Raw genomic sequence first — 23,579 nt, 5'->3', positions numbered from 1 at the left:
CTCCACCCCCTCCACTCCCTCCTGGCTTCCCTGCACTTCCTGCCCCAGTCCAACTCCCTGACTCGGAACATCCTCTCCAATTGTCATATGACAGCAGATCCTGACAGGTGCGGCGGCTCATGCCTGTAGTCCTGGAACTTTGGGAGGCTGAGGCGCGAGGATCACTTGAGCCCAGGAGTTTGAGGCTGTTGTGAGCTATGATAGTGCCACTACACTGCATTCCAGCCTGGGCAACAGAGCAAGACCCTGTTTCTAAAACAAAATTAATTAATTTAACAAAAAGCAGCAAATTCTGTTGCAGCCCCTTCTGAGCTGTGTGGCCTTAGGCAAATTACTTAACCTCTCTGTGACTCACGTGTAAATGGTCTGTCACTCTGTCAGGGTTGTCCTGAGGATTTACTGAGCTGACAAGTAGTACAGCACCTGCCACATAGGAAGTGCTCTATAGGTGTCATTGTTGTCTTGGATGGTACAGACACCTGGCTCAGAGCACTGCCCTCAGGCTGCTGGGTCATTTGGGGGAGGGGCCCAGCTCAACCTCCCGTACAGCCTTCCCAGCTTCCAGGACAACCTCCGTCTCTTCTCCCCAGCTGGCAGAGAACCAAAGGACAGCGTTTCTCTTTCCTCCTGGTCTAAGCTGCTGCCCCTCAGGGGGCCCACAGCTGCCCTGACCGTGGCGGCAGGGCCAAGGCCCTGGTGGTCCTCGCTTGGGCTCCCCTGACTCACAGTGGACTCCCGGGAAGGCCCTGCGTCTGGCAGCCCGCCCCGCTCTGACTCCCGGCCAGCTCAGAGTCAGTGCCCCAGGGCGGCCACGAGATGGCAGCAGCGCTGCACGTACAGGGCCTGAAGGGTGCAGGGGGCGGGGTCCGCCACCGCCTCGCCAGCCCCTCCCCAGCCCCTCCCCTGCACCAACACTAGCTGGGGGGGCTGAGTGACAGTGCAAGAGGCTGGGGCTGCAGTCTGAGGCCTGGCTTCACAGCGGGCTGCACGGTGCCACTGCACGAGAGACTTAATCTCTGGAAGCTTCAGCTCCCCTTACACCTCCTGACTCTCGTGGTGTGGGGAGGATGCAGTGAGACGAGCTCTGGGTGGGTAGGGGCGAGCCCTGTCCCCTCTGTGCTCCGTGCGGAGGGCCAGGTGTGCTCCTGCTCCCAGGCCCTCCCAGGGGACATGCGAGAGCTCTGTGTGTGTTGCTGTCTGTCTGTGCATGTGGAAATCACAGCAATAACTCCACTACACCATGATTCCTGCCCCTTCCCCCCTTCCATGTCTGCAGTGAGAAGCCTGCTTCCTATCCTCCTTCATTTATTTGTCTGTTCAATGCTCAGCAGTACCAGGTCTCCATTGCCACCACCGCCCTGCCTGCCTGGTGCCTGCCTGGCCCTGGGAGGGCCCCTGCCCCTGCTCAGACCCCCCTGCCCAGCTCAGGCCCTGGCACCCCACTCGGCCATCAGCCCTCACCCACCACCACCCCCAACCCAGACGTCCACCTTGCCTGGCCCACCTCACGGCTTTGGGACAGGAAGGCAAGAAGAGAAGGAAAGAGCGGGTTAATTTTAAGCAGAAAGAATAGGCCTCTCTCTGAAAGGATGTCTGTCCCCACCGGCCCCACACGCCACCCAAATATTCATGCATTGCTGGCATTTACATCTCTAAACTACCCCTGCCCAACTCCCCGTCAGAAACACCCAGAAATCCTCGGTTAGTATGCTAGTTCTGTTCTGCCCTGGCTGCCAGAACAAAGGGCCACAGCCTGGCTCAGGCAGCGGAAGTTCCGGAGGCTGGAAGTCTCAGACCAAGGCGTCAGCAGGGCTAGTTCCTTCTGAGCCCTCTCCTTGGCCATGAATGGCCATTTGCTCCCTGTGTCCTCGTGTGGTCTCCCCTCTGCCGTCTGTGTTCACATTTGCCCCTTCTAGGAGCACGCCAGCCATGGTAGCTTAGGGCCCACTCTCATGACCTCCCTTTACTTTAATCGTGCCTTTAAGGCCCATCTCCAAATAGTCACATGCAGAGGACCTGGGGCTTAGGGCTCCAATGTATGAATTTGGGGGGACACAGCTCAGCCATAGGTTCCCTCCAGGCCCTCAGGCCATTCTCCCAGGCTCACCGCCCTGCTCTGGGGTTACCACATGCTCTGCAGAGGGCGGCCACAGGTGACACCCCCCTCTGCTCCAGCCCCTCCCTAGTAGGGGTTTAAGGGTGGCTGCTAGAGCCATCCTTGGGCCAGCCTGCCCTGGGGAGCCCACGAAGGACCAGCTGCGGGCCAGGAGCAAAGCAGGACAGGGGCAGAGTGGAGGACAGTGGGGGAGGGCACAGGCGCTGGGAGCGGGGGTCGGGAGCTGTCCTTGTCCCTGCTGCTGCCCTTATGTTTGGGAGCAGACCCAAGTGGCTGGACTGGCAGGTTTCACTTCTGCCCACCCTGGGACAGGACGAGACAAGGAAGCAGCCTCCCTGGGCCCATCCTCGCCCCTTGCCTCTGGCGCAAGACTCCTCCATCCTCTCCCCTGCCCTGCCACAGGCTGGCCTGTACCCCTTTTTGTCAGCTGACCTGGGCCCCAAACCCCCAGTGGGTCAGAGTCAGGCTGGCAGGGCCCTGGGACCTCTAGAGGCCAGTGTGGCATGTGCAGACGGGCCTGCCCCCGGGGAGGCTCACGCTCCAGCCTGGCCTGGGGAAGAGGCGGCCCCGCCCCCACGAACACAGGGAGGCCAGTGCAGGGCCGGACGTGGGGACTCCTGGGCCCCCTGTATACGGCCAGGTGCCATGGTGGCCCGAGCACTGCCTGGCTCACGCAGCCAGAGACTGACTGATTTGGGGCAAGCCCTTTCCTCCCTCTGGGCCTCAGTGTCCCAGATGTTAACCAAGGAGAGTGAATTAAGTGATCCTGAGGCTGCTTTCCACTCTACTGTTCTGCCCACCTGACCCCCAAATTTCACAATCTACTTCTAAAAGAGAAGACACTGGAAGAAAGAAACCCGAGTATCTACAGAGAGGGAAGCAAGGCCTCTGGGTTCGTCTCGCTCCAGGACCAGCGGGGGTGGAGAAAGTTCTGCCGCACGTTCAGTGGGACAGGGAGGCCGAGGGCGAGCCCGCAGCGGGTGCCCACGGGGGAGCTGGCCACCCGGGGCCAGGACGGAAGCGAAACCCCAGCTGGGCAACACCCCCGCACCTGCCCCGGGCAGCCCCCAGAAAAGGGGAAGCAGGTGCATGACAGGAGGGCCATCGTATAGAGGAGAGAAAGATCAGCTGCTAAGGTCGCACGGCTGGGAAGTGGAGTCTCCGAGTCCTCTTGTCTGGGGAGAAAGGGTCCTTGTGGGGGTCAGCGTGAAGCGTACTTTATTTGGGGACTGGAGCTGTGGCTGGAGCTGCTTTGGGCTAGAACGGTCACTCTGTGTGTGTGTGTGTGTACGTGTGTGTGTGCATGTGTGCGTGTGCATGTGTGCGTGTGCATGTGTGTGCATGCGTGCATGTGTGTGGGTGTGTGTAGCCACATAAGCACAAATGTGTGGGTGGACCTAAGCCTGGCCGGCCACAGGGTCTGCAGAAGCTACTGGACACCTGCAGGGAAGGGCTGGCTGCCAGGGCAGGGCAGGGTGGGTGGGGCAGGACCCCTCCTACCAGCCACAGAGTCGATGGTATCACCAGAGCAGGGTCCCTTCTCTTGCCCAGGGCCACACAGCAAATGTGTGACAGACCAGAGACTGGAATCCAGGTCTTCCTCTAAACCTGCCCAGCAGGAGGGGGCAAAGGGAGGGCAGCCAGGAAGTCTCTCTTTGGAAACACGCCCGCAGCACCCTGCACCTTGCTCTGGGCTCCCATAGAACCATTAAACCTCCAAGACCAGCTAGTCCAGTGGGTCATAGTCCAAGGAACTCCTTTATCTGGGATTTCCCCAGAAGCCTGGATTTGGAAGTGTTTTGTTTGTTTTAATTTTGGGCAATAAAACATTTTGCAATGCATTGAATGTTGATATTTTTCCCTTTTGTGCATCAGCAGTCAGACTTTCCACACAGCAAGGCAGCACCTCACTCCAGCCAACAGTGCTCCACTCGCCCCAGCAGCCTCAGCCCAGAGAACCACCTGCTCGGCCTCCGTTTGGCCAGCCCCTCCGGGCCCCCACCTGTTCAGGGCAGAACCCAGACCCGAGAGGGCAGGAGCTGCAGATGGCCATGCTCATTGCCAGCCGGCGGGTCCCACCAGCCTTGGCCTTCACGCTCCTTGGGCACCATCCTCCGCGACCTCCCTGGCTTCTGCACTGGCCCCACGTGACATTGCTTTGGACCCAGGAGACAGAGGGAAGAGGGGCACAGAAGCAGGTCACACCCACCCTCTCTGGGTCCTTCCTCAAGCCCTGCAGGGCTAAGGGAGGTGGGAGGTGGCTGTTAAACTGGATGTGAGATTAAACTTTGAGACTGCACTTGTTCATGCTTGAAAGAGCCAAGGAAGTTAGCAAAACTGCCTGAGAGGTCACAAAGGATGCCAATGGGAGGCTGGGCGTGGCCAAAGGCAGTGACGGGAGAAAAGGAACTAGACTGTGTCCAGGTTCGTGGTGACTTTGAATCTTGGAGCTGGGGAGGGAGCTGTGGAGCACGCACTGCTCTGCCTGTGAGAGGCACGGGGCTCACACAGGGCCATCTGGGAGAGGGGGACAAGAGCACAGAGACAAGACACAGGGAAGGGAGGGGAGAAGGGGGCAGGAGAGGCTGAGCCCCGGGTGCCTGGCCAAGGGTCAGAAGGATCCGAGGTGGACGGCTACAGTGGGGCAGGGGAGGGGAAGGACAGATGCTGTGTCCAGTTGTTTTCTGGGTGGAGTCTGATGTCACCCCACTCTGTGACCCCAAGATCTTTAATTAATATTCTTCTGCTCACAAGTATTTGTCCAGAGGAGGGCTTTGTGGAAATGGAGAAGGGGTGAGTTTCACATCTGAGTCAGCACAGCACACAGCAAGACACTCAGGAAGGAGCCAGCGGCAGGGCGGGGGAAGTGGGGAAAACAGGGCACCCAGGGGTTGCCCCAGTCTTCGGGAGGGCCTGGGACCTTTACTGGACATGGAGTTAGGGGATTAAAGCATGATTCTGCCCCCCCCCCCACAAAGTGTCTTCCTCACATGTAGCTGGAATACATTTTGAAGGGCAAATCTAACAGTGTCTTACAATATCTGCACCCCCAGACCCCCACACACATACCTAAAACCCTTCCCTTTGCACTCAGGGTAAAGACCCACCTCCTGGCCTGGCCTCCAAGGCCCCTGAAGTCCGCCCCCTGCCACACTCCAGACTCACCGCACTCCAGACACATGGCTGTCGTTCATACCTCAAAAGTTTCATGCCCTGACCACAGGGCCTTTGTACCTGCTGTTCCTGTAGACTGTTCCTCCCTGCCCCACCACCTGTTAACTCATTCATCCTTCAGGGCTCAGCTGATGTGTCACCTCCTCAGACAAGCCACTCCTAACCTCCTGACCAGTCATTCATCCACCTCGGAATTCACCTCCACGATTGCACTGGCCAAGAGGAATGGGATAGCCACGAGATGGCTTAGTGTCTACTCCTCGGACCAATCATGGCTCCATCCGGATCCTGAACAAACTGGGGGGCTGTCATGGAGGGGGAGGGGAGACAGCCACTGAGTCTGCCCCATGACCACACACTGTACACGCCCCAGCTCGCCCCACCTGCAGAGGAGGAAGGGGCTGTGAGGCATTTCTGGAAGGTGACGGCATGAGCGAGAGCGAGAAGGAACTCCCCGTGTCTGGGCGCTGGTCCCGGCCTGGCCGGGTGAGATGAGAGGCGTGCGAGGTGTGACGGAGCCTCATCACGAGACAGTTTGGTGTTACTGCAGGTCAAGTCACGTCCCCTGGGAGACACACACACACGGCCTCCCAGCTATGCCAGGCTTCTTGTCTCACCCTCCAGCAGAAGCCTGGTAGAGACTTGCACAGCGTCATGGACTGGTGCTGCCATTCCAGCCAACCCACATCTCATGCCCAGACTTTGTTTGCATGCCTCCAGTGACAGGGTGCTCATCACCTCCCACGGGACCCATCTCACCTGGCCAACCCCCCCAACACCGACCCATAAATTAAGCTGTAAAATCGAGTTGGCATACTGTTTAATGGGTACAGAGATTCATTTGGGGATAAGGGGGTAATTCTGGAGACGGACACTGGTGATGATTGCACATAAACTGAATGTACATTTATTTATTTATTTATTTAGAGACAGAGTCTCACTCTGTTGCCCGGGCTAGAGTGCTGGGGCGTCAGCCTAGCTCACAGCAACCTCAAACTCCTGGGCTCAGGCGATCCTCCTGCCTCAGCCTCCCGAGTAGCTGGGACTATAGGCATGTGCCACCATGCCCAGCTCATTTTTTCTATATATATTTTTAGCTGTCCAAGTAACTTCTTTCTATTCTGCTCTTGCTCAGGTTGGTCTCAAACTCCTGAGCTCAAACGATCCGCCTTGGCCTCCCAGAGTGCTAGGATCATAGGCTGAGTCCCTGAGCCCGGCCTAAATGCACATTTAAATGATCAAGAGGATGCATTTTATGTTATGTGTATTTTACCACAATCTCTTTAAGAAAAAAAAGCACCATCTCTGGGCTTCACAATTTACAAGCTGTGTGGTTCCGAGCAGTTGACTAAAAAAAAAATCGAATTGGCAGTTAAGGCAAACTCTTAGGCCCCCTCACTCCTTGGGTCCTGATGTGCTTTGGTTCAGCCTTGTCTCCCCAGCTCAGAAATCCGGGCCGGTATCTCCAGCTTCACGCCCTGCCTGTGTTCCCTGTCGGGGCTGTGGCTGCTGCCGCCGTCTCCTGCTCGAGCCCCGTGCTAGGCTCTGAGGACACGGAATGAGTTCTAGCGCTTCCCTTCCTGACACAGGGAACAGCCAGGGGGAAGCGGATTCTTTACGTGTTTATTTAGTGGGAACCTACGGGGCTCCCATCCCCGTGCAGGCCCTCCCTGCTGCTAACCTCCCATGCAGGGGCCCGATGACTCGAGTGCCCAGGAGCCTCCCTTGGGTGGGATGACAACAGTGCAGGATGACACTGGTCCCTGAGCGCTGGACACCAACAGAATGGGGGGGGGGTGGCGCCTGTGTCTCCCGGGAATGCCAGTGACACGGGGCAGCGTGAGCAGCACGTGCCACAGGAGAGGAGGCAGAGTGATCCCGCTGGCACCGCCCTGATCAACCCGCCCAACCCCAGGAATCTCAGATCACCACACAGCAGAGAAGCAGCCGGACGAGCAGGAGGGCAGGGAAACCCCAGCTCACCAGACCAGTCCCATGGCAGCCCGTGGGCTCTGTCGAGTCTTGTGGAGGGATTTTTTTTCAAAAAATTGAGTCTATTGCAATGTTTAAAAATTGAAAAATTTCTAATTTCTCATTTAAAATAGTAATAAAAGAGGATGCAGGAGCAGAGCTGCAGCTGCCCCTTTAGATTGGCACATGGCTGCCCACCCTGCAGTTTCACCCACTCTCCTGGGGGCCTCCCATTCTGGGATTTCTTTTTTTGTTTGTTTGTTGAGACAGAGTCTCACTGTGTCGCCTGGGCTAGAGTGCCGTGGCGTCAGCCTAGCTCACAGCAACCTCAAACTCCTGGGCTCAAGCGATCCTCCTGCCTCAGCCTCCCGAGTAGCTGGGACTACAGGCATGCGCCACCATGCCCGGCTAATTTTTTCTATATATTTTTAGTTAGCCAATTAATTTCTTTTTTTTTGCTGTTACAAAGGCGTGTATTCTCATCAGTATCACTGACATCCTCATGGTTCACATTTGCAACACCGCTCCTCTCCCTACAGTAGTTAATGTGCAATCAGTCTCTCTTGGGGGCCGGGGAGAGGGCGGGGGCTTGGCCTGGGGCGGGGAGGGCGTTGGCACTTCACGGAGACAGGGTGGGCGCCCGGCCCGTGTGAAAGAGGCGTGGGTGAGTGGGCGGCCAGGGAAGTGGAGGTGGACAGGGTGCGCGGAGGGCCCTAGTCTTTTTTTTTTTGATGACTCCCTATTCCTGTTCCTTCCTGGCTGCCCAGGGTTGGGGGACCATGCAGCTCAGAGCATGGCAGGGCAGGAAGAGGAGGGGAAAGCAGCAGGCCCCCCAGGGCTGGGGAAATGGCAGGGCGAGGATGAGGGGGGTTGGGGGCTCCTGGGGTAAGGCACAACCCTGTCTTTGGCTCTCCTGGTGAGGAGTTTCCTCCCTAGCCAATTAATTGTTTCTATTTTTAGTAGAGACAGGGTCTCACTTTTGCTCAGGCTGGCTTCAAACTCCTGACCTGGAGCGATCCGCCTGCCTCGGCCTCCCAGAGTGCTAGGGTTACAGGCGTGAGCCACCACGCCAGGCAGGAGTCTGGGATTTCTGACTCCTCCAACATCCCTGTGTCACAGACGAGCTCCGTGAGAGCCACTGAGGGCCAGTGACTGTCCCATGATCACACAGCTATTAAGCAAGTAACTCTAGAAAGATCCAGAGTCTCAGGGGGGCCACCCAGCACCCAGTCAAATCCTCCAAACCAGAGTGGACTGTTGGCCACTCCGGAGGGCCACTCTGCTTGCTGGTCATTTCCCTTTCAGGGGCACAGAGATAACGCCCCACAACCCCAAGGTGTCACCCTTGCCACCCCTGGCTGAACCCCAGCTCCACCTGTCCTCGCCAGCCCGGCCAGCCCTGCATCTGCCCCTGTGGAGGGGTTCTGGGGGGGCAGGAAGAACTGAGACCCCAGGGGTACATTTTAGGGAGCAGTGGCCGGGCTGTTTCCTGACCAGGGTGCAAGTTGCAAGGAATCTTCGGAGGAGTGTGGGGAGGGGCTGGGCTGGCCAGGGCAGGGGAGGAGGATGGGGGGAGGGGGGGCAGCCTCCAAGGTAAGGGCCAGGAAAGGGCAGTGTGGTCAGGGCAGGCTAGGAACCACCCCTCCTCTCAGCCGCCCCAGCAGCAAAACCAGATCACAGCCAGGTCCACACAGGGCTGGCGGAGGCACTCTGCCCGGCCCAGATCAGAGGGAAGGAGCTTCGGAGGGTCCCACTGGCTGGCCGTGGAATGTGACAGCCCCCCAACACTTGAGTCACCAGCCCCCACCACCAACCGCGCAGCGTGGCAGGCACTGTCCAGCACTGGCCAAAGGTCGGCTTTTGAGGTGCTCACACTCCAGTGAGTTAGTAGAGTTACAGCCGCGTGTGCAGGAGAAATGAAATCAAGCCTGCGACGGATGTACAAAGTACAGCGTCCGCACCTGGAGCCGCCAGTAACCATGATGGCGGAACGTGTACCGAGCCCCTCCCATTCCTCACGTGCGTTAGCTTCTTGTCCCGTGCCCAGGGGAGAGGCGGTCACATTCCACCCCCTTTAGAGAAGAGAAAACTGAGGCACAGAGGCCATATTTATTTTCTCAAGGTCAGACAGCTGACATGTGGCAGAGCTGGACTCACACCTACGCTGGCTGAGAGAGCCCAGCTGAGAGCTTGACCAACACACCCAACTGTTCTGGCTATTATTGATCATTCAACAGGAGTCAGCTCTCCCCTGCAAAAGAGGGGAGGTGTCCCCGACTAAGCACCTGCTGGGTACCACACACTGGGCCAACCGAGCTCCTTCACCCATAATCTCATTTTGTTGTTGTTGTTGAGATAGGGTCTCTGTTGCCCAGGCCAGAGTGCTGTGGCATCATCATAGCTCACTGCAGCCTCAGACTCCTGGACTTAAGCCACCCTCCTGCCTCAGCCTCCCAGAGTAGCTGGGACTACAGTTACATGCCACGATGCCTAGCTAATTTTTTCTTATTTTTTTGTGGAGATGTGGTCTTGCTATGTTGCTCAGGCTGGTCTTGAACTCCTGGCCTCAAGCGATCCTCCCAGTTTAGCCTCCCAGAGTGCTGGGATTACAGGCTTGAGCTGCCACACCTGGCCCCATGATCTCATTTGACCCTGGAAAGTTAAGAGTGTTGTTCCCATTTTGCTGAGGAAGAAACTGAGGCTCTGCAGAGCAAAAAGGTCACAGTGAGGGTAAATGGCAGAGGCTGCCACGCAGCTCTGTCTGACGCGGAAGGCCAGGTGCTTCCCGCCCATGCCCCAGACCACCTTCCCAGGCTGATGCCGCCTCCCCAGAAGGCTGGGCACAGTCTGGAATTTCTTCAGCAAGAACCCTTGGACCCGTGGACCTGGGGCCCTCCTAGCAGGCCTTGGGAACAGCCATCTTCCGGGGGAGCCCCTGGAAGCCAAACACTCGCTTCCCAGTACTTGACAGCTGACACAGTGTGTCCACGGACATCGCCACGGGCGTCCCTCACCGTCACAGGCAGTGCAAGAGCCAGAGGACACAGGCTCAGCCCAGCACTCCCTCCAGGGCGGCCCTCAGTGTCCCACAGTGGAAACCGGCAGGGCAGAGAAGGTGCGTGGGCCCACCTCTGCCACCTGCTCCCTACCCCATTAGCAAGTCCCCTTTTCTTTCAAAGGCCTCAGTTTCCTCACCTGCACAACAAGGAGGTGGGCACTGTGGTGGCCTTGGGGAAGATCCACCCAGCCCCGCCGGGCCACCTGGGCAGCGGGCTGGCTCTACACCCCCCAGCCCGGGGCCCATTCACACGGCCCCAGCGCGGGTTGTGCCCTGGAGCTGCACAGCCCGCTGACCCTGCGTCCTGCGCTCCTCAGGAAAGCCTGGGACACTCAGGGTTTGAGGCCATGTCTTTCCTCCTATGTGGGGTTGGGGCCTGCCCCTGTGCTCCCCACTTCCGCCTCCCTGCTGCCCACTTACTTCAGCGGTGGGGACGGGGGCAAGTGGCAGGGCCAGGGCACTTTTATTTGTGGATAATCATTAGTATAACAAACAATTGCTTTTTATTTTATTTTATTATTTTTTTTTTTAAGACAGAGTCTCGCTTTGTTGCCCAGGCTAGAGTGAGTGCTGTGGCATCAGCCTAGCTCATAGCAACCTCAAACTCCTGGGCTAAAGCAATCCTCCTGCCTCAGCCTCCCAAGTAGCTTGGACTACAGGCATGCGCCACCATGCCCGGCTAATTTTTTCTATATATATTAGTTGGTCAATTAATTTCTTTCTATTTATAGTAGAGACGGGGTCTCGCTCTTGCTCAGGCTGGTTTTGAATTCCTGACCTCAAGCAATCCTCCCGCCTCGGCCTCCCAGAGAGCCACCGCCCAAACAATTGCTTTTTATTGAACAATTACAACAAGGCAGGCACAATGCTAAACATCTGACATGAGTACTTTCCTGTCACCCTTGCACAAGCCTGAGAGGTAGGTACTATTGTTATCCCCAGTTTACAGACAAGAAAACTGAGGCCCAGGACATTAAGAGACTTGCCCAGGTCACACAGCTCATTACTAATGGGATTCAAGGCCACGTCCAGGGATGTTTTTAACCACCAGGCTTCACAAGGAAGGAACAGCATGGTTTTATTTATAGATCCCATTTCCTCTTGCTTCGTGAGGGTCCCCTACTTCACACAAAGGCACTTTTCCTGTCCCGGGTTATAGTCAGGAGCCCAGGCAAATAAAAAAATCCGGTATTGCAATGCAGCAAAACTCCGCCTCCCACTTGCAGGGCCTTGGTTTCCTGACCTCCCCGGTGAGAGGATTTACCATCACTATATAGCACTCTTGTCAAATACGTTTACCCAGAATAGAGCCTTGAGGAAAATGACAAATCTAGAACATTGAACATTTTCAAGGCAACTGACCTGTCTCTGCAAAACAATTCTTCAAGAGCCGATGTCATGAAAGACACCAAAAAGACAGGACAACCAGAAGCAAGGCAGGAGCCTTGATGGATCCTGGGTGGGGGAAGGGCAGCCTCTAAAGAACAGTTCGGGAGAAGTCGGAGTGTGAACGCGGACCCACACGAACGCGGACCCACACGAACGCTGACCCACACGAAGGGGCCGTGTGAGCTCCCCAGTGTGGACAATGACGTGGACTGTGCCTCGCTCTCAGGGGTGAAGTGTATGATGCCTGCAACCTGCTCACAAACGGCTTTGGAAAAAAATAGTAAGAAAGAGAAAAACAAAAGAGCAAACCATTAACCACACGGGTGATGTACACAGAGCCCCTCCTGGTCTTATTTTTATATTTATTTATTTATTTATTTGAGACAGAGTCTCACTCTATTGCCCGGGCTAGAGTGAGTGCTATGGCATCAGACTAGCTCACAGCAACCTCAAACTCCTGGGCTAAAGTGATCCTCCTGTCTCAGCCTCCTGAGTAGCTGGGACTACAGGCACGCGCCACCACACCCGGCTAATTTTTTATATATATTTTTAGTTGGCCAATTAATTTCTTTGTATTTATAGTAGAGACAGGGTCTCGCTCTTGCTCAGGCTGCTCTCAAACTCCTGAGCTCAAACGATCCACGTACCTCGGCCTCCCAGAGTGCTAGGGTTACTGGCGTGAGCCACCGTGCCTGGACCCCTCCTGGTCTTAGAGTCCAGGACCTGGTGTTGGGTGGCCGGGCTGCCACAGCAAAGTACCACAGCCTGCGGGGCTCAGGCAACAGCAATTCATTCTCACGGTTCTGGAGGCTGGAGGCCTGAGAGCAAGGTGGCCGCAGAGTTGGCGTCTTCTGAGGCCCCTCTCCTTGGCTGGCAGGTGGCCGTCTCCTCCCTGTGTCCTCACAGGGTCTCCCCTCTACCCCCTCGTCTCCCCTTCTTATGAGGACACCAGTCCTACTGGATTGGGTTCACCCTGATGACCTCGTTTTAACTTAATCACTACTTTAAAGTCTCAGATACAAGCTCCAAAGAGTCCGAAGTACTGGAGGTCAGGGTTTGAACGGATGGATTTTGAGGGGACGTAATTCTGCCACGACAGCCTCTGAGGCTACAAATTCCTACCCCTGAGCTCCACTGGGGCGCAGAGAGGCCTCTCAGCCAACTCCATTCTCCTTTCTGAGGCTGAGCTGGGGCGGGAGGGCTGCTGCCGGTATAGGCTGGGGACGAGAAGGGACAGGGAGCTCTTCCTCCACCTTCTCTTCCATTCCTTGCCTCCCTCACTCCTCCTCCCTGCCCCCACACCGCTGCCCTGCCCGCCAGCTGCTGGGGGCATAGTCCTGCCAACTCACCTGCGAGGAGGCTCCTCCCTGCCTTGGGTTCAGCGGAGCAGGCCTCTCCCTGGAGCCCAGGGTCCTTCCTTCCTTCCCTGACCCCCAAAGCAGTCACTCCCAGCCTGACAGCCCACACTCCACAGGGCACTGAGGTGGTCCTTTCTCCCAGCTGTCACTCAGACAGGCTGAAGCATCCTTCCCACCCCAATAATAAAAGTCATATTTACTATTTTAAAAGGTGGCGAGTATTCTAAGTTTAAAAGATAACTTAAAAAAAGCAATCATTTACTTTAACCGATATTTGGGTAAAAGGTAATTGCAGAAGCCTTAAAAATATTTTCATTCTTTCACCAGTCATCCTGCTCTTGGGTTTCTATCTAAACCCATAATCAAAAATGCAGGAAAACACTTTTTGCCTGGAGATGTTCCCTTTGTTGTTATTTACAGCGACCTGTAATCCAGTGCCTGCCTTCCTGGCGCCCCAAGTCCTTGAATTATGTCGCAACACCCTGTCCTTCAATTTTCTAGTGCAAGGGCAGTGGCCCCACCCCACCCACCAAGCTCACAGTCCCAGAGGCCATCCTTGACCCCATTTCCTGCTTCAGAAAACTCCATCTCTTCTCTGGGAGGGCTATTCCTTCATTCCCACAAAGACACAAAGACCCCTGAGCAAGCCTCTTGTGAGCGGCAGATTTTAACTGAGGGTCTGGGTGGCACAGGAGAACTACAAGCCAGCACAGGCAGCTACACTAAGTTTGACATTAAAAACCTGTGTCCCGACCAGGCGCGGTGGCTCACGCCTGTAATCCTAGCTCTCTGGGAGGCCGAGGTGGGTGGATTGCTCGAGGTCAGGAGTTCGAAACCAGCCTGAGCAAGAGCGAGACCCTGCCTCTACTAAAAATAGAAATAAATTAATTGGCTAACTAATATATATAGAAAAAAATTAGCCGGGCATGGTGACACATGCCTGTAGTCCCAGCTACTTGGGAGGCTTGAGGCAGGAGGATCACTTGAGACCAGGAGTTTGAGGTTGCTATGAGCTAGGCTGACGCCATGGCACTCACTCTAGCCTGGGCAGCAAAGTGAGACTCTGTCTCAAAAAAAAAAAAAAAACCTGTGTCCCAAAGCCCATTGTCCATTTCTCACACTGAGAATTTCTTACTGACATAAGGAATGTATTAGTTTTAAATTTATTTAAAAGTCAAGGATGAGGGGGGAGGGAAAAAAATAAAATAAAAGTCAAGGATGGGCCGGGCGCTGTGGCTCACGCCTGTAATCCTAGCTCTTGGGAGGCCGAGGCAGGCGGATTGCTCAAGGTCAGGAGTTCAAAACCAGCCTGAGCAAGAGCGAGACCCCGTCTCTACTATAAATAGAAAGAAATCAATTGGCCAACTGATATATATATAAAAAATTAGCCGGGCATGGTGGCACATGCCTGTAGTCCCAGCTACCAGGGAGGCTGAGGCAGAAGGATCGCTCGAGCCCAGGAGTTTGAGGTTGCTGTGAGCTAGGCTGACGCCACGGCACTCACTCTAGCCTGGGCAACAAAGCGAGACTCTGTCTCAAAAAAAAAAAAAAAAAAAAAAAAGTCAAGGATGGGCCAGCGTGGTGCTCATGCCTGTAATCCTAGCACTCTGGGAGGCCAAGGCTGGAGGATCACTCAAGGTCAGGAGTTCAAGAAAAGCCTGAGCAAGAGCGAGACCCTCGTCTCTACTAAAAATAGAAAGAAATTAATTGGCCAACTAAAAATATATAGAAAAAATTAGCCGGGTATGGTGGCACATGCCTGTAGTCCCAGCTACTTGGGAGGCTGAGGCAGAAGGATCGCTTGAGCCTGGGAGTTTGAGGTTGCTGTGAGCTAGGCTGACACCACGGCACTCTAGCCTGAGCAACAGTGAGGACTCTGCTTCAAAAAAAACAAAAACACATCAAGGATGACAATGACATTGACACATGGAATATCATAAGTGAAAGAGAAATTATCTTTGTTCCTCAGGGTTTTTTTTTTCCTAGTCCCATGACAGATTAATTCCTCAATTTTAAAATGGGGAAACTGAGGCCCCAGAGAGCCAACCAAGTGTTTGCTGAATTGAGTCGAAGGAGCTCATCCAATCACTCAATAGTGACCGGCACTTTCCCAGGCAGCTACAGCAGTTCCCACACCGCTGAGCTTGTGACTGGCGGGGTCACTCCCCCAAGTCATTAGTTAAGGTACCCAGGGACTATGTCCCCTCTGTGGCGTGGCACGTGGCACGTTCTCACTTCTGAGCTCACTTAAGCCTTGCAGCGCCGCAGGGCGTTAACCACCCTTTAGAGCAGAGGGAGGTGAAGAGGCAGGGCCAAGTCTAAAGAAGGCTCACTGTTCCCAGCAAACGGAGGCCTGGGGCGCAACCACCACGGCTCGGTATGCAGCCCCTGCTGAGCAATCCTTTCCGGAGGAGGCCCGGGGCTGGGCTTTTCCTGCTGAGTCACGGTCCCGAGGTCTGTTTTCGCTGAGTCACGGTCCCGGGATCTGTTTTTGCTGAGTCACGGTCCCGAGATCTGTTTTCCCTGAGTCACGGTTCCAGCTGCTCCGGGTTTAATCCCTTGGGCAAAGTCTGGGCTGCCGTGGAGTGGGGCCTGCCAGGGCCAGCATGTCCTCGGCGGCGGACTGAGTCCCTGCCAAGCCTCGACCGCCCTCCACCCTTCCTCCCGCTCCTCCTTGAGCCTCTTGCCCCTCCCTGCAGCCCTGCTTTGGGGAATTCAACTCAAGACGCCCTGCCACAGGCCAGGCGCTGGCTGGGGGGGGGGGGGAGCTGCTCAAACGGGGTCATCTGCAAAGTAGCTGGCCTGTCCTTTGAAAACGTCAAAGGCTGAGGACACCAAAGAGGCAGGAAAACTAAAAATGCACTCGGGTTGAAACCGGGACTAGGACAATGGCTGGAGAGGACGTTACTGGGGCAACTGGCAACATTGAAATATAGACCTTATAGGGAAAGAGTTCAGAACAGGTCACCCAAAATATGCCGCTTTGGTATATGATTCTTTTGAGCTACAGATGCTTTAAAATACAGCTCTGACCTCCCCTTTCTCTTCCTGAGAGCAGAAGACAAAACCCCCCATGTGGAAGACATCTTCCCTGTAGCAGGAGAAAAGTAACATTCTTTTCATGGGGGGGGAGGGCTGGAATTGAAGCCAAGAGAAATCTGCATAAACCTTGTTAAAGCTAGCTCTTCCCAAGGAACTTCTCTACCCAAGGAACTACCCTGGCCCACATGCCTTTCCTTTGTCATGTTTTCACAATTTTCTACTCTTTGTCCAACTCAGCGTAAAAGTGTTTGGCTCTAACTGCTTCTTTTGAGTCTTTTTTCCCCCTTAGGAGGGCTCCCATGTCATGTAAATATATATTGAGTAAATTTGTATGGTCCCCTATTCATCTGCCTTGTCAGTTTAATTCCCAGGCCCAGCTGAAAGCCCTACGAGGGTAGAGATAAATTTCGCCTCCCCTATAATGTAATGAATTTGTATCAGAGTCAAATTTCCTGATTTTTATAATTGTATGGTAGTTATAAGAGACTGTCCTCCAGGTATAAATACATGCTAGAAGTTGGGGGTAAAGAGGAATGATACCTGCAACTTATTCTCAAATGAGCCAGAAAAAATATATAAATATTTTCTATAAATACATTTCTATAAATGTAAAAAAAAACTATACATACACATATGCATATATATCAAGAAAGAGAGAATGAATGTCATAAAGCAAACATGTCAAACTGCTAACAACTGGTCAATCTGGATGAAAGTATACAGGAATTTTCTGTACCATTCTTGCAACTTTTATGGACATTTGAAATTATTTCAAAGAAGTTTACTTTTTGAGAAAAGGGTAAAGACGAGGAATCTGAGATTCAAAACCCCCGATTGAGAACAAGGTTTGTTGGGTGTTAGTGATCCCCACCCTAGTGCAGAATCATCCAGAATTGTCTCGATAGGGAAAAGGCTCTGGCTGAATCAGGAAAGGGGACTGGAAGTCAGCCTGACCAAACACCAACAGCCGCCGGTTACTGTGTGCTTCCTCTGTGCCCGGCCCGGCTCTGAGCTTCTTACTCTATCACACTGACTTAATCCTCACCACATCCCCTCGCGTCAGTGCTTTCTGAGTCCTTATTTTGTCAGATGAGGAAATAAAAGCTTAGGGGGTTCAAGTGTACACAGGTGGGAAGTTGTGGGTCCCGGATTTGACTGCAACCCTTTAGCTTAGAGTTCATTAACCAGTCTATACCACATACTAAGAGTACCTTGATCAGATCAAGCCGCATCAAACCAGGTCTCAGGGCTACCGTCAGGCTCCGTTTTGCAAGTCTGGCCTAGCGGTCTGCACCTTTCAAAGCCTAGACCTCAGCGTGTCTGGTCCTCCAAGACCAGACCGGCAACGACCTGTGCTAATGCAGGCTAACCAGCTTCTCCTGCCCTGCCCCAGGCCCAGGGGCTTCTAGATAGCAGATTCTTGTGGAGCCTGAGGGAGCTTTAGGGCCTGGCACACCTGCCCTTGAATCCCAGGTGAGCCACGTGACCTTAGGCAGGGAAATTAACACTGTTTGCTAGAGCTCACTCACCAAGTGTTGTGAATGCCTGCCTTGTGCCAGGCTCTGGACTAGAATGTAGGGAGAGGAATCTTTTTTTTTTTTTTCTTTTCTTTTAGTACAGGTTTTCCACTATACAATGTTTTCCACTTTGATAAGAACCGTGAATCTGACCTGGCCCTCGCTGGTCTCAAGGAACTCACAGTTGGCTGGCTGGGCGCGGTGGCTCACGCCTATAATCCTAGCACTCTGGGAGGCCAAGGTGGGTGGATAGTTTGAGCTCACGAGTTTGAGACCAGCCTGAGCAAGAGCGAGCCCCCCCACACCCACCCCCGTCTCTACTAAAAATAGAAAGAAATTAGTTGGACAACTAAATATACATATATAGAAAAAATTAGCCGGGCATGGTGGCACAGGCCTGTAGTCCCAGCTACTCGGGAGCCTGAGGCAGGAGGATTGCTTGAGCCCAGGAGTTTGAGGTTGCTGTGAGCTAAGCTGATGCCACCGCACTCTAGCTCAGGCAACAAAGTGAGACTCCGTTTCAAAAAAAAGGGAACTCACAGACCGGTGTGGGTGGGGACAACTCAGGCACAAAGAACTCAATGGCAGGGCCCCATAAAGTGAGGGGAACAACTTAGAAAATCCTGGGCTGAATCTGTTTGATTTACAGCTTCACGAAGATGCAATTGATGTACAATAAACTGCATATTTAAAGCATACAATTTGATGAGTTTTGACACAACTCAAAACCTATGAAACCATCCCTGCAAATCAAGATGATGCACTTATTCATCATTCCTCAAAGTTTCCTCATGCTCCTTGGTAATCCCACCTTCTAACTAGGTGCCCACTGATCTGATTAGTTAGCCTGCATTTTCCAGAATTTTATATCATCCTAGATATACTTTATATAGAATGTTATATAAATGGAATTATACAGTAAATACTCTTTTTGTCAGGCTGCTTTTATTCAGCAAAATCATTTTGAGGTTTGTTTGTGCTGTTGCATGGGTCAGTAGTTCATTCTTTCTGTTGCTGAGTATCCTTCATGTGTTTGTACCACCATTTGTTTATCCACTCACTTGTAGATGAACATAGGGGTTGTATCCAGTTTAGGACTACTACAAATAAGCCGCTGTGAACATTCATGTACAATGCTTGGTGTGGACGTATGTTTCATTTCTCTTAAGTAAATACCTAGGCACGGAATGCCTGAGTTCTATGTTAGATGTATGTTTAGCCTTTTAAGAAATTGCCAAACTGGGCTGGGCGCGGTGGCTCATGCCTGTAATCCTAGCACTCTGGGAAGCCGAGGCAGGCGGATTGCTCGAGGTCAGGAGTTCGAAACCAGCCTGAGCAAGAGCAAGACCCTGTCTCTACTATAAATAGAAAGAAATTAATTGGCCAACTAATATATATATATATAGAGAAAAAATTAGCTAGGCATGGTGGCGCATGCCTGTAGTCCCAGCTACTTGGGAGGCTGAGGCAGCAGGATTGCTTGAGCCCAAGAGTTTGAGGTTGCTGTGAGCTACGCTGACGCCACGGCACTCACTCTAGCCTGGGCAACAAAGTAAGACTCTTGTCTCAAAAAAAAAAAAAAATTGCCAAACTGTTTTCCAAAGTTGTTGTACTGTAGGGACCTATTTTCTCTACCCTCCTAGGTTCTCTGGCTGGGGCCCTGGAAATTAAACAGACAAAAGACAGATTAACAAGAGCCAAATAAGTGAGTTTATTTTTATTTTTATTTATTTATTTATTTTTTTTGAGACAGAGTCTCACTTTTCTTGCCCAGGCCAGAGTGAGTGCCGTGGCGTCAGCCTAGCTCACAGCAACCTCAAACTCCTGGGCTCAAGCGATCCTCCTGCCTCAGCCTCCCGAGTAGCTGGGACTACAGGCATGCGCCACCATGCCCGGCTAATTTTTTGTATATATACTTTTAGTTGGTCAATTAATTTCTTTCTATTTTTAGTAGAGACGGGGTCTCGCTCAGGCTGGTTTCGAACTCCCGACCTCGAGCAATCCGCCCGCCTCAGCCTCCCAGAGTGCTAGGATTACAGGTGTGAGCCACCGCGCCCGGCCAATTTTTAATAATCTGTGCAGCGCACATACACATGGGAGAAACTCTGTGATGAGTGAGAGTGGCTCAAAGGAGTGGTTAGAACTTGGGCTTAGATAGCATGTTAACAAAGAACAGTACATTTGTGGAGAAATGACAAGACAAAGGAAAAGAAGTTTAGATTTTTACAGGTGGCAAACTATGGGAAGGTAAATATTTGGGGAGGAACTAATGAAAGATAAAGGCGAATTTAGTAAATTATGTGGATTCCTCTCAGTGCCTTCTCTAGGCTGATAAAAATCTAGTCTTGTCTCCTATGAGGGTCTACCCTGCTCTTAGACAAACGGGGGAGAAGGCAAACACCTTGTTTGGCATCTGCTGTTTCTCAATTGCCTTCAGCTCAAATAAGGCATGAGGATTACTCCTTATGCCAGCATGGCATATTTTGGGGTGGCATATTCTTATCCCCTACAGCACCATTTTATATCCCCACCAGCAGCAAATAAGAGCTCCAGTTGTTCCATGTCCTTGAAAGGAGGCACAGTCAGTCTTTTGCATTGTAGTCATTCTAATACAGATGTAGTGCTATCTCGTGGTCGGTTTTTTAAAAATCTTTTAGATTTTTTGAATAGAGACGGAGTCTCACTCTTGCTTAGGCTAGTCTCGAACTCCTGACCTCAAGCAATCCTCCCACCTTGGCCTCCCAGAGTGCTAAGATTATAAGCACGTGCCACCCTCCTTGCCAGGCCTCACAGTGGTTTTAATTTGCATTTCCCTAATCATCCATGCGGTTGAACCCCTTTTCCTATATGTAGTTACCATCCAAATGTCTTCTTTGGTGAACTGTCTATTCAAACTTTTTGCCCATTTTTTTTTTTGTTCACTTGTCTGTCTTATTAATGAATCATACAAGTTATCTTAGATACAAGTCCTTTGTTGGATATACGTTTTGCAAATAGTTTCTCCTAATATCTGGCTTGCTTCTTATAGTTTGTAACTGTGTCTTTTGAAGAACGAAAATTGTTCACTTTGATAAAGTCCAATTTATTGATTTTTTTGTTCTTGTATATTTTGTGCTTTTTTTGGTGTATTTGAAAATCGTCACCAAATCTGAGGTCACTAAGATTTTCTCTTAGGATTTATTCTACATGTTTTATAAATCTAGCACCTTCATTTAGGCCTGTGATCTGTCTCTGATGGACAGCCTGGCAAAGGGGTGACAAAGGGCATTCCAGGCAGGGGGAACCACCTGGCCCAGGCAAGACCCCCTTGCTGGCTCAGGGGCTGGTAGGATTTCTCTGTGGCTGGCACACATGGTCTGAGGGACAAGTGGGCGAGGTGCCCCTGCTGGACAGATGGGCAGGTCTGGATGGCCGAGGACCAGCAGTGCCAGGCTAAAGAGCTTGTGCTTTATCCTAAGGGCAGTGGGAAGCCACTGAAGGGTGTTAACCAGACGAGTGATGCACTCACCTAGGTTGCTGCATCTCAAAATCGGGGACAACAGCAAGAGTAAATGAGATAAGGAACAGGGCCCACCCTCTTCTCTGCCTCTTCTGTGCCAGAGGGGTATGGCTGTGCCAATGGATCCTGCTAAGCAACCTGTACGAAATTCTAACATTCCCTATTGGATTGTCTTCTTTTATTGCTCTGGGGGAGCTCTTTTATTAGGAATGTCCATCTCTTGTCTGTTATACGTGTAGCAAACATTTTCTCCCGGTCTGTGGTAGGGTTTCAACCTTACTGGTGGGGTCTCTTGCCATCAGAAGTGTTACCATGGCCGGGCGTGGTGGCTCACGCCTGTAATCCTAGCACTCTGGGAGGCCGAGGCGGGTGGATCATTGGAGCTCAGGAGTTCAAAACCAGCCTGAGTGTGCTCGCTCCGGCAGCACACATACTAAAATTGGAGCGATACAGAGAAGATTAGCATGGCCCCTGCGCAAGGATGACACACAAATTCGTGAAGCGTTCCATATATTAAAAAAAAAAAGAAAGAAAGAAAGAACCCAGCCTGAGCAAGAGCGAGACCCCATCTCCACTAAAAATAGAAAGAAATTAATTGGCCAACTAAAAATATATAGAAAAAATTAGCTGGGCATGGTGGCATGTGCTTGTAGTCCCAGCTACCCTCGGGAGGCTGAGGCAGGAGGATCGCTTGAGCCCAGGAGTTTGAGGTTGTTGTGAGCTAGGCTGACGCCACGGCACTCTAGCCCAGGCAACACAGTGAGACTCTATCTAAAAAAAAAAAAAAAAATTGTTACCATTACAGTCCAGTATGTAGATTTCTTTCTTTTTTTTGAGACAGAGTCTTGCTTTGTTGCCCAGGCTAGAGTGAGTGCCGTGGCGTCAGCCTAGCTCACAGCAACCTCAAACTCCTGGGCTCAAGCAATCCTACTGCCTCAGCCTCCCGAGTAGCTGGGACTACACCGCCTGTGACTTTATTTACCTGGGATGTCTGATGCTTGAGGACACCAAGGCAGGGTCCCCCCATTCTTCTTTCCCTTCATCCAGCTGGGCCAACCCCCCACCCCCGCTGGCAACTCGCCTTTGTTTTTCACTGTTAGGGGTTTGGGAGCCACTGTCCTGGCCCCTCCCTGGGCCCCAAACCACTTCTGTTTCCTGGCAGCGCCTTGAGAACGCTGAGTCCTGATTTCCACATTCCCGGCGCGAGCAGCTGCGTTTCTGCTGTGTCATGGTTGGGAGGGGGAGGCGGAGACAAAGGGAAGGCAGCTTTTGCTGAGTCACCAGCTGCTTCCTCAGCTTCTGCCCCGTGGTGGTGAAAGGGCAGCATTCGCGGTGGGCAGAGGGAACTGAAACTTACAGAAACGGGCAAAGGCCTCTTGCTTATCTCTTACCTTTACACACTGTTTGCAAAGCCCTGTCCCTTAAACCTCAAAGCTGACAGGTCCGAGACTGGGCTCCTGGGCCGCTTGGCCCCGTACCTGGAGACTCCTTGCCGCCTGTCTTCACCTGTTCTCTGTTCTGAAGCTCTCCATGGCTCCCCCTTTGAAATGCGTGTGTCCTAGGCCGTCTCTCGCCCTCTCTGGGCCAGGCCACAGCACCTCTCACGTGGAGTGCGGCGCCAGGCGGCCTCTGCCCGGGCCTTCTTCAGTCCAGTCTCACCCTCAGCAGCCGCAGCGACCCCAGGAAAACCGACATGAGATCACATCCTTCCTGGCTCCGAAGCCTCAGTCCCCACATCCCCCCAAAGCTCCCTGCAGCAGCCCGCAAGCCGCACAGGCTCCATCCCCAACTCTCTCTACCCTGCCCCCCCTTTCTCTGCTCCAGCCACTCGACCTCTTTGCAACTCTTTGTCCATGCCAGCCTGGGGGCCCTTGCCCCCTGCCCCCCACGGCTCCCACCCTGAGGTCCACCCCACCTGCGCCCCCACCCCTGCCCCTGCTAACATTGCCGTCCACGGAGCTCTCACACGCCACATTTCTGTACCTGCCGCATCTGTGGGAGATGTACATTGGGGAAACAGGAGGAGCAGCTGGAGAACCCCCAGGGTCCCCAGAGTCCTCAGGGTCCCTATCTGTCCCTCCCTGCTTCCCAGAGCTGAGGATCTGCCCCAGCTATGAGTAAGGTGGGCTTTGAGTAGGGGGTACCCATCATCCGTCCTAACGCTGTCGTGACAAATCACCGCAAACATCGTGGCTCAAAACAGCACAAATTTATTCTCCAGAGGTCTGGAGGTCAGAAGTCCTCCTGTGGGTGGGCTGTGTTCCTTCTGGAGCTCCAGAAAAGCATCCATCTCCCCACCTTTTCTAGCTTCTAGAACCTTCCCGTACTCCTTGGTGGGTGGCCCTGTCCTCCTTCTTCAGAGCCAGCAGCACAGCACCTTCCTATCTCGCTCTGTCCCTCCGCTTTCCTCCCCCCCAGCCTCCCTCTACAAGGACCTTAGTGGTGACAATAGGCC

The 23,579-nt window shown here is 53.1% G+C and overlaps 1 non-coding gene across 1 annotated transcript; it reads left to right on the top strand.

Annotated features, from left to right (window-relative positions):
- The first annotated feature begins 21,533 nt into the window (after nucleotides 1-21,533).
- Nucleotides 21,534-21,640, top strand: LOC142873512 (U6 spliceosomal RNA). Its single transcript, XR_012921533.1, has one exon. It is a non-coding gene; the product is annotated as a U6 spliceosomal RNA (small nuclear RNA).
- The last annotated feature ends 1,939 nt before the right edge of the window (nucleotides 21,641-23,579 follow it).

Source organism: Microcebus murinus, chromosome 10, assembly GCF_040939455.1.
Source record: "Microcebus murinus isolate Inina chromosome 10, M.murinus_Inina_mat1.0, whole genome shotgun sequence".
Classification (NCBI taxonomy): Eukaryota; Metazoa; Chordata; class Mammalia; order Primates; family Cheirogaleidae; genus Microcebus; species Microcebus murinus.
This window is presented reverse-complemented; position numbering and strand designations above follow the sequence as displayed.